We start from the raw sequence: 10,769 nt of genomic DNA, 5'->3' as shown, positions 1-10,769 counted from the left end.
TAACCGGTTAATTACTAGAAACATTATTAAGCATAATAACATATTAGGTAGTGCTTATGTAATAAAATAGGTAATTACTTACTTAATTTGTTATCAGTTATGATAAACTTACCTTAGAAATAAATGTTAACAAAATTTAAACTACCTATTACATTAAAATACTTACCGATTTTTTTAATGTTGTTAATAATGTAAACGGTAAAAAAAAATAGGCGCTACCTATTACATTAAAAGGCCTACCGATTTTTTTGAAGGTTGCTAATAATGTAAACGGTAAAAAAACTAGTGCTACCTATTACATTAAAATACGTACCATTTTTTTTAAGGTTGTTAATAATGTAAACGGTAAAAAAATTAGGCGCTACCTATTACATTAAACTACTTACTGGATATGTTGAAAGTATCGATTCTATTTAAATAAGTATCGACACTTTTAGAATTTAAAAAAAACAGTAATAGCGCCTATAAAGTATCGATACTTTATAAAAATATATCGATATTTTACAATATAACAGGTAAAAATATGACAAAACCAGTTTCATTATGACAAAACCGGTAAAAAGCTACCTGATATGTTAAAAGTATCAATCATTTTTATAAAAATGTATCGATACTTTACGTTATAATAGGTAAAAATATGACAAAACCAGTTTCATTATGACAAAACCGGTAAAGAGCTACCTAATATGTTGAAAGTATCGATTCTTTTTATAAAAATGTATCGATACTTTACAATATAACAGGTAAAAATATGACAAAACCAGTTTCATTATGACAAAACCAGTAAAGAGATACCTGATATGTTGAAAGTATCGATCATTTTTATAAAAATGTATCGATACTTTACAATATAACAGGTAAAAATATGACAAAACCAGTTTCATTATGACAAAACCGGTAAAAAACTACCTGATATGTTGAAAGTATCGATCTTTTTTATAAAAATGTATCGATCCTTTATATAAAATGTATCGATAATTTACAATATAACAGGTAAAAATATGAAAAAAAACCAGTTTCATTATGACAAAACCGGTAAAGAGCTACTTGATATGTTGAAAGTATCGATCATTTTTATAAAAATGTATCGATACTTTATAATATAACAGGTAAAAATATGACAAAACCAGTTTCATTATGACAAAACCGGTAAGGAGCTACCTGATATGTTGAAACTATCGATCCTTTTTATAAAAATGTATCAATACTTTGTTAAAAGTTATGTAATTTTTGTTTCAAAATTTTTTAATAGTGCTTCATGTTTTCCACCTACAATATTAATTTAATAATTTCATTTACACAAAAAATTATTTGATTGTTTATATATTTTATAAATATTATTTAGAATTTAAATTTAACAATTTTAACCAAAGATAATAATAAATATAATATTTGTTTATTATTTTTAATTTAATAATAATATATGCCTTAATATAAAAATAAATCATTAGGCGCGTATAATTATTAAATTAATATCTTAAAACTCACTCAATAGATAACCTTAAATTAATGTTTTCCACAGTTAAATAAGTATGAACACTTTTATATATGTATCGATACTTACCGATAACCAAAGTTTACCGGTTACCAAATTTTTTAATAGTTTTTCTTGTTTTCTACCTAAAACATTATTAGTCTGTCAACATAATAGGTAGAGCTAAACCAAATTTGTTAAATATCTTTTAATGTATCCGGAAATACTGTATATTAATCGTATATTAGTATGTCTTTCCTGAGACAACCCCAACCTGGACCCCAGAGAGGAAAATATGAACATAGATAGAACCTTAGAAATCAAGAAACAAAAGGGTATTAAAATGTTCTGAGCTTTCTACCTGCATTTCGATTCACAGTCTTCCGGCAAAATTCGTTCATATGAAAAATTGTTTAGGTAAAGCTGGCTCCAATTGCATGATTAATCATTTTTTTTCTCAAACCATGCATGCAAAGGCCTGAAAATCCTTCGCAGGTGCATCAGGCGTACGTCCGAGAAGGACAAGCCCAAAGTTCTCCTCCAATGAGTTCCTTCTTTGCCCATCAAGGCAACATTCTCCTTCCGGTGCTCAACATAGAAGTGTTGAGCTTTTCTCTGAGCACTTGTAGAGAAATAACAGATGATGAGAAAAATAAGTATGTGAGTTTGCATGAACTTCTTAGCTGCTTGATTATAAATTTTTGCAGCAATTTTGTCTTTTATTCTTTGATTTGGTGCACTTGCAAAATAGCCAGCGCGCATGCATTGGGCATTACATTCTTTTACGCATATATTGTTTTTTCCTTTTTTTCGTTTCGGTAAAAGCCAGAACAAAACAAAACAAAACAACACAATGTAAATTGGACAAGCTTACCTTATTCAACTTAGAAGGGAGCCTCAACCGATTCATCCCAAACATCTGCACTTCCATTAGAGGCATCTTCGACGTCATCTTCCATTGAAAGTCTAATATATTCTCTATGTGCAAATCGGTCCCACTCTGTCAATGTAGGGTTCTCACGCTCCTGTTTGTTCCGATACAAACAATGTTGTTATCCGAAACTTGCATAGAAGTATGATGATTTACAATTTCTGGTAATGGTAATATTAAAGCTAACGTAACACATTTACCTGACGAATGACGAATGGATCACGAGTCTCAAAGGCCATGAATTTGTTAAGATTAAAAAGGATGTTGAAAACACTTCCCAAAAGTTTAGAACCTTTCAGATCACGCAATGTGACATAGCTCTCATCCTGCAAATGTGACATAGCTGAACATGTAAAACATTCTATCTTCATTTGCAATGTATAGGAAGGAGCATTCAGTGAACACTCAGGACCTAAAAGCCCAAACCAAGATATGGTCAATGTAGTTCATTGTATAACTAGCTCATTAGATCACACTAAATGATCTTATTATGAAGCAGCCATTAATTACCTACTTCCGGAGGAGCATGAGAAGAAATTAAACTCAATTTTCCAGAAACCTACCTTTACACCAACATAAATCTAAGTTTGAAATTACAAGCAGATCTTAGCACAAAATTAGTATTCTAATCCATTTTCCATAAGCACACTCCAATAGGCACTGTATTAAATAAACAAGAAAATAAAAAGAGAGCAAATAAAATAGAGAACCTCTGGTTTAATCATGTCAATTATTTGGCATAAGATGTCCTCAAAGAACACGGGCTCCTGTCCCATGCATTCCATTCGATGCAACTGCTCCTCATAAATGAATTGCATTTCGTTATGTGTTAGAATCCCATTGCCATCCAAATCTATACACTTGAGCCTAAAAAAGGAAAAAACCACATTGGAAAAACTAGCCAAAAAATGTAAATAGTTGGAACTCCAATCTCATTGTGATCATCCAGAAGCTCCACCCTTTCAAAACACACTATTTTTTCTCACTCTCATACAACAGCAGCAAGTTATGAAATATTTATAAAAATACTGATGAATCATTTACATCAGTTAATTTTTTCTTTGAGCAAGATTAATTTCCCAATCAGTAGCTTCTGACAATATTTTCAGAATTTTAGAGGAGTACAAAAAATTGTCATTTCAAATATTTTGGGGGACTTTTCAAACAAGTGAATTTATACAATAAGTAGAGGGTATATTTACTTCAATCATTAAGAAGATAAACTTCAAAATTAATAATCCATGAACAAAATCAAACATAATACCCTTGATTCTACAGAGAAAGAACACAAACATACCAGTACTCAAGACTAGGCTTGGGTGACTTGTCCTCCTCTGTAAGGATATAGTAAACAAAATCTTCATACCCCATCTTTCCTTCGACCTTACTGGTAAACTTTATTGGAACCTAATAGTATGGAAGCATAACATGAGTGAATGTTCCAAACTTGTGAATAAAATTAAGTCAATCAATGACACATAATAAGTGATAGAAAAGGAAATTGGAATAGACAGTTCAATTAAATGAAAATGTTCTTCTGCATATAGAATGTAGTTTGGACCAAGGAACAAAAATGGCATCTGACACAGACAAACCTGAGAAAATATCCTATCAACAATCCGGTAGGTAAGCGCATGGTTACCATATCAGATAAGGTTCTCCTTGTCAATCAAGAAATCATGATCTGTATCTAGCTCCCAAAACTTGCAGTATATCACGTAGAAGTGCTCATATGAAAAGTACCTGTATATATAGTATAGAAGAAGAGAGATTGCAAAGTGAAAATAATCAGTATCAGACATACTGTATTAAGCATGCATCCAAAAGTAATTATACAAACTTATTCCAAGCCAAGTCCCAACCTCAAAACTTTATTAATGTCCTCTTCCTCATCAGCATGTAGCATCACATCAATCAAGTTTCCACGTTTCAACTCCCTAAGAATAAGGTGATCATTCTGAGATCTATTCATGTAGTATTATATTTTGTATATTACAGTTTCAACTGGTCATGTGAAACAAAAGTTATGTTATCAAGTAACATCATACAAAATTTGCTACATATTTGAAAGTAATAGAGCAATCTAACCTTGCAAATAATTGAAAAACACAGAAGTAGTAGTTTGCACTAACTGTTTGAGCAACATTAAACAACCTAAATAATGGGCAAGAGCCCGACATGTTAAGACAGATATTCTTTAAGCTGAATTGCATGACTTGGTTTAAGATAGTTTAGTTTCACTTTCAGTCACAATATACACAATATGTTTTCCTCTCATATGCTCATTAAATTGTTAATAATCGGTCTCAATTATAAACAGAAAAATATACAATTACTTAGGATTAAATTCGAAAAAAAGGATGAATTTTTAGAACTTGGTGCAAATTCATCATCTTAAACCTACACATTTTAGAAAATGGAAGCATAGCCATTGAAACTAAAGACTAGAATAAGAACTATGCTGCCAATCTTTCTTACTAATGATAACTGACTAGCATGATAAACAAGAATGTGAATCCCTTTTTCTATGCACCTTATTCTTCCATCAAAAAGTGCAAAGTTCAACACTAGTCCATCAAAGAACTAGTTTACACTCCTGCTTTAATAATATGTTATTTCCATTTTATTAATAGTTTTAAACATAGCATTATAAACGATCAAACATATTAGAGACAGAACTATTTCAATAATGAACAAGGGTGAATTGTATTCATAGAAATTCACATGAAAATAGATGCATTTACAGGATTTGCAAGTTCAGATCTTAGAGGTTCCAACATTTAGCATTGGAGTTAGTTTGGAAGCAATTCACACAATGTTCAAATACCTTGGATATTGTAAAAAGAGGGGTAAATATCGAAAAAGTGAAAAAACACCCAAAAATTAAAATTAAAATGAGATAACAACCGAAGGTATCAAATATATAAAAAATAAACCATATCTTTCCTGAAACTCAGGTGTACTCTGTAAGAATTCCAACCCTGGATGAGTTGCCAATAGTTCATGGAGGACAGGTTTGAAGTCATTCTGTCAAATTGGAAAGTACATAAGAAATTAAGTTTAAACATATAATATTAGACTATAGACAAATAATGTTGTTGTTTAAGCTCTCGAAAATGCATAAACCTGAGTGAGGTATTTGAGATCTGGTTGCTTTAATATTGTATATGTTTGGGTTGCTATATCCATGGTCAGCATGTTTCCATTGACCCAATAATCAATAAATGCATCTCTGCAAGAAGTTTAGAGAAAAATTCAGTAAAAGCTACAGTACAAATGGAAGAAAATTATATCATAGCTGAAAAATAATTACAAGGAGAAGAATACCAAATTATGAGTCAGATTCTGAAATAACAATTTTATATTTAGAGCACACAGTACTCTTATAAGGCTCAATAAGGAGAGCAGCAAATTCTCATAATTTTCAAATAAATATCTTAGTAGTTAAAAGAATATGATGCATATGAGATATAAATATAACAATTCCACTTTCATGAACAAGAAACTATACCTTGTAACCACACCAGTGCTATTAACATCAATTTTACTGAAAAGTGACGGGGAGAAAAATGAAGGCAGTTTGAAGATTTCTTTGGTCACTAGTTTGAATTCTGAAACGTATAGAAAGTAGAAAATGAATATACTACAAGCTCCATAACTATGTGTTAAAGCACACATGCATTTATCTTACCAAGCAACTGCAGCCCATCTGGATGTCCATAGAAGAACTGACTGATTCGAAACATGCATTGTTCTTTTAGATCATTTGGAGGCGGACGACCATTTTTGAAGTAAAACTGGAGGTGCTCTCAAGTACAAATGTAACAAGTTATAGCTGATTTCGGAATAGAAAAGAAAATAAAGAAGATAAAACACAACCAAGAAACCAAGAAAAGAAAACTATAATATAAAATAAACAAGATCCAAACTTGAGGTATGAACTCTTTCACAGGCTCGCTAACTACTTTCAGTGGAGAACCTAAGTTTGAAGGACCAGCCCTTTGTTTTGGTACTCAAGGAGAACCATATACACTTCTTGGTGAAAGGGGAGGAGCACTGCCAGCAGGAAATAAGGAAGGTAGAGCATTGCTTATTGATGTACTTCCAGAGGAAACATTACCAGGAACAGTCAAGGGATTACATGCCTTAGCATCATTAACCAATGATGACACCTTGCAAAGTAAAAAATTAAACAAAAACTAACTCCTCCCCTAGGCTCAGAGGACATTTTAATAAATCACATGAATTCAAATATTTTGCTTCAAAGACAGGGTAAACATTCCATATATAAATACAAAAGAGACTATTGGCTTTCTCTCATTCAAGAATATACAAAAAACTATTCTAGAATATTGTTGTAACTGTTAAGCCTCCAAAATGTAATCAATTTGCACATAGCATTACTGAACAAAGATATATGGAAAATCAACAATCGGAGGTCAAATACTCCTTTCACATCAAGGTAATCCACTAAATTTACCTAATCCTCCAATCCATTTGGAAATTAGAATTTGAAAATTTGGACTTGGATTTCGTTTGCAATGTAAATGATAAGAATCAAATGCATATAATGTGGACAGACAATTAAGAGTCAATATAATATATGGTTGAAAAGTATAAAAATATGGATTGATCAATCCAAAATAAATAATAATCCAAAGTCATTACTATACAGACGTCTAACAAATCCATATTAGACATTAATTTTTTCATAATTATAATTATAATTATTATTAATATAATATAATATTATTATTATTTATTATTAAATAAATATATATATTACAAATTACATCAGAGGCCCAATAATCCCGGATGGCCCAACAATGACCCAACCGGCCCAGACCCAAATGGAAACCCTGAACCAATTTAGGGTTTCAGCTAGGGTTTCTAAACCCTAGCACTGATGCTGTCGCCTCCAAGAACTCCCGAGCCAGATGGTCCAACCAGCTGCTGCTGACGCCTTGCTGCCACGCCTCCGCCTCAAGGAAGAATCCAGAACGCCAGATGGAAGCCCACAACCATCCCTACAATGAGTCATAACCTAGCTTTGGTGACTCACCGAGGTTTTCCTCTCGGGACCGGTCCAAACAGAACATCATGGTGGCTATAAAAGCCACCGAATCCTGCAAAAGAAGATACAGAGAAAAACAGAGAAGAGACCACAACAGCAACAAAAGAGAGAGGAAAAGAGAGGAAAATGAACAACAAACAACAATACCCAACAGTAGCCAAATAAAGAAGAGAAGAGACAGAAGCTTACCAAGGAAACTACATAATCATCGGAACCTTCCACGCGTCCTCACACTCCGCCAGAGATACAAAAAAATCGAAGGTAGTAATCGTAGATTTACTACGTTTGGTGGGGTTTTAGGTTAAAACAACCTCAAAATAGGTTTTAGGACTCTGAGATCTATATTTTGGGGTAGGTTAGAAAAATTCGGCGACCGTTCACGGTGGCCGACGGTGACGATTATCACCGGAGCACAGCGGCTGGCGAATGGCCAGTTCTCTTCCCCGATGAGTGTATTTAGAGAGAAGGGGGAGAATGTCTCATTAGAGAGAAAAGGAAGAAGAAAGAAATGAGAAATGGCCATTATGGCCGGCCATAAAGGGTTCAAATACCCCTTCCCAAACGACGCCGTTTTGGGGAGGGTATGTGCGTAATTTCACTATTGGTCAAACCCTTTCAGCAATACCCACAATTTTGTAATCTTCTATTTTAGTCACTGAAATCTATTGTTATATCTTTTAATTTGGTTTCTTAATTTTAGTTTATTATAATTTAGTCTCTAAACATAATTATATATATATTAAGTGAAATAACCGAATTAGCCATTATAATTTTGTTAAATAATGTTTTAGTCCCGGACATCATGTTTTAATCTATTTTAATATTCGAATTTGATATAAGTTTATTTTAGTCCCTAAATTAAATAAATATAAAATAGCATGTTCAGTCTCTGTAATTTTAAATAAATAATTCTAAATTAGGGTATCTAATTTTAATATGTTATAATTTAGTCACTAGTTTTAATAATATGTTAATTTATTGTTAATTTTATTGTTTTTTAAATATATAAGTTTTAATTTTATTTATTCCTTGTTTAATTTTTTTATTTTTTATTATTATTTAGCCAGATATATATATATAATATATATATATATATATATATATATATATATATATATATATATATATAATAATACTATTTATTTATTTTTTTGTTTTGTTTTTCTATGAAGTAAAATCCTATTTATGAACTATTTATGTTTAAATTTTATTTTAGAAAATGTTTTAGTTATTTATTTATTTTTTAATATTGAAGGAAGAGCTGTCTTAAAGCACTAGAAGCCATTTTCTAATATTTTTAAATAAATAATATCTTACTATAATAAAATAATTTTTTATTATTATTATTTATTTATTAATATCAAAATAAAGAGCTGTCTTAAACACCTAGAAGCCCTTTTCTGATATTTCTAAATAAATAATATGTTATAATATATATATATATATTATATATATATATATATATATTTTTCTTTCAATTATATTAATAAATTTGAAATAACAAGATTATAAATTAAATATATCTTTGAATTTTTAATTCCTAATAATAGAGACAATTTATAATTAATAAGTACCAATTTTGGGCATTGTAGGGGTGCTAATCCTTCCCTAAACGTAACCGACCACGAATCCCTTTTTATTTCTAAAAAGAATGAATTTTGGTTAAAGCAGATCAATTTATCTTTTAACTTTTTTCAAAATCATTTTTTATCCATATTATTTTTCTCGCCAAATAAATATTTCGTGCCCGGGCGATAACCGGTTACGACACATATATTTGAGAAATAATCATCAATGTTACATTTCCAAGTATTTTTATTACTCAATTTACAATATCTTTTAAACCCAAATTCTAAAATCAAGTTCCCAAAGGCTACCTAAATTTAGTCTTATATATGGTTCACATAAATATCTACAATGAATTAAATAAACCATGAAGAATCAAAATAACGTGTCATCAAATAGTTTCATTATCATACGCTTAAATTAAGTTTCTTTTCTATTTTCCAAAATGATTTACCACCAAATAATCGAGCAAAGAACTGACTAGAAAAATGCAAAGGAAATAACGATTAATCGTTTTTAATTCAAGATATAAAGAAAACAAAACAAATCAAACAACACGAGGATTTGAAACTAGATAAGTAAAAGTACCAGCTTGTAAGCATCGGGAAGTGAAAGCCACTGCTCGAAAAGCTTTTGCGTGAATTCGGGATTGGATTTGAGAACAAACGGAGACATCTCCTGGAGCTGCAATAGCTCCGGATCCAAACACGCTATGTCTCCAATAGCAACTGCCTCCATTTTCTTTTCTTCGCATAACCAAACGCGGCTTAAACAAAGTCTCCGCACAGATCAAATGTAATGAGCTTTAAAAGAATGCAACCAATATATATGAGCTCAGAAACTTACTTATAGTAAGTAATTGAAAATGTGAACAAGGAAATTCGATTTTTAGCTGGGAAACAATTGGAAACCCTAGATCTCCATGGAAACAGGGAAACCGAGCTTGGCGATTTTTCCCCCGTTAGCAAGTGAGTGATTTGGGACGAAATAAAGTGATTTACAATAAAAAAAAAAAAGAAAAATCAAGAGAATCAGCTAAGAAATTTAAGCTCTGGAAGAAAAACATGATGAATATTTCTTTCCATTGAAGGGAAGCAGAAATTTTAACAATAAGAAACTAGTGGAGCCAACTAATGTTGAACGACAGTATGTTATTAAACATCTCGACATGATATGGTCAAAATTGCCTTATTCGAGATCTGATTAGATGTGAAGACATGAAAGGAATTAGCATAAATTCTCCTTATGATGTGTTTCAAGAGTTAAATTAGAACAACCTCTACTCTCCTAATTAATCCATGTTGAATCAGGCATATCTACATCTACACTCTTCATAGATGATAGATTCTCTTTTCAAAGATGATAGATTCTCTTTTTAAATATGATAGATTCTCTTTTCAAAGATGAAAGCTTTATTGGATTTCTACACAAGTCCAGACAAAGAAAGCCAGTGTTACCAAAGACAAAATGGGGCATCAAAGTCATAGTTCTGACTACGACAAGAGTTCCACAAATGAAACATTTCTTCTGAGACTTAAATGAAGCAAAGAAGACACAAAGATATAGATTGATTAGATGATTCTACAGAAATGGAAGCTTGATAGCATAAGTTGCTACACTGATATCCAGAGGTGACCCTGGAAATAACTGATGAAGTGAAGGAAGACCTAGTTCACCACTTTGAAGTCAAATGAAGATTGCATCAACATTCATGCATTCATAAG

The 10,769-nt window shown here is 31.3% G+C and overlaps 1 pseudogene; it reads right to left on the bottom strand.

Moving 5' to 3' along the window:
* Positions 1-2,358: 2,358 nt before the first annotated feature.
* LOC120189756 lies at positions 2,359-9,850 on the bottom strand (annotated as a pseudogene).
* Between the last annotated feature and the right edge of the window lie 919 nt (positions 9,851-10,769).

The sequence above is a fragment of the Hibiscus syriacus genome, unplaced genomic scaffold (genome assembly GCF_006381635.1).
Source record: "Hibiscus syriacus cultivar Baekdansim isolate YM2019G1 unplaced genomic scaffold, ASM638163v2 tig00116959_pilon, whole genome shotgun sequence".
NCBI lineage: Eukaryota > Viridiplantae > Streptophyta > Magnoliopsida > Malvales > Malvaceae > Hibiscus > Hibiscus syriacus.
The sequence above is the reverse complement of the archived record's forward strand: the minus strand, read 5'-3'. Positions and strand labels throughout refer to the sequence as shown.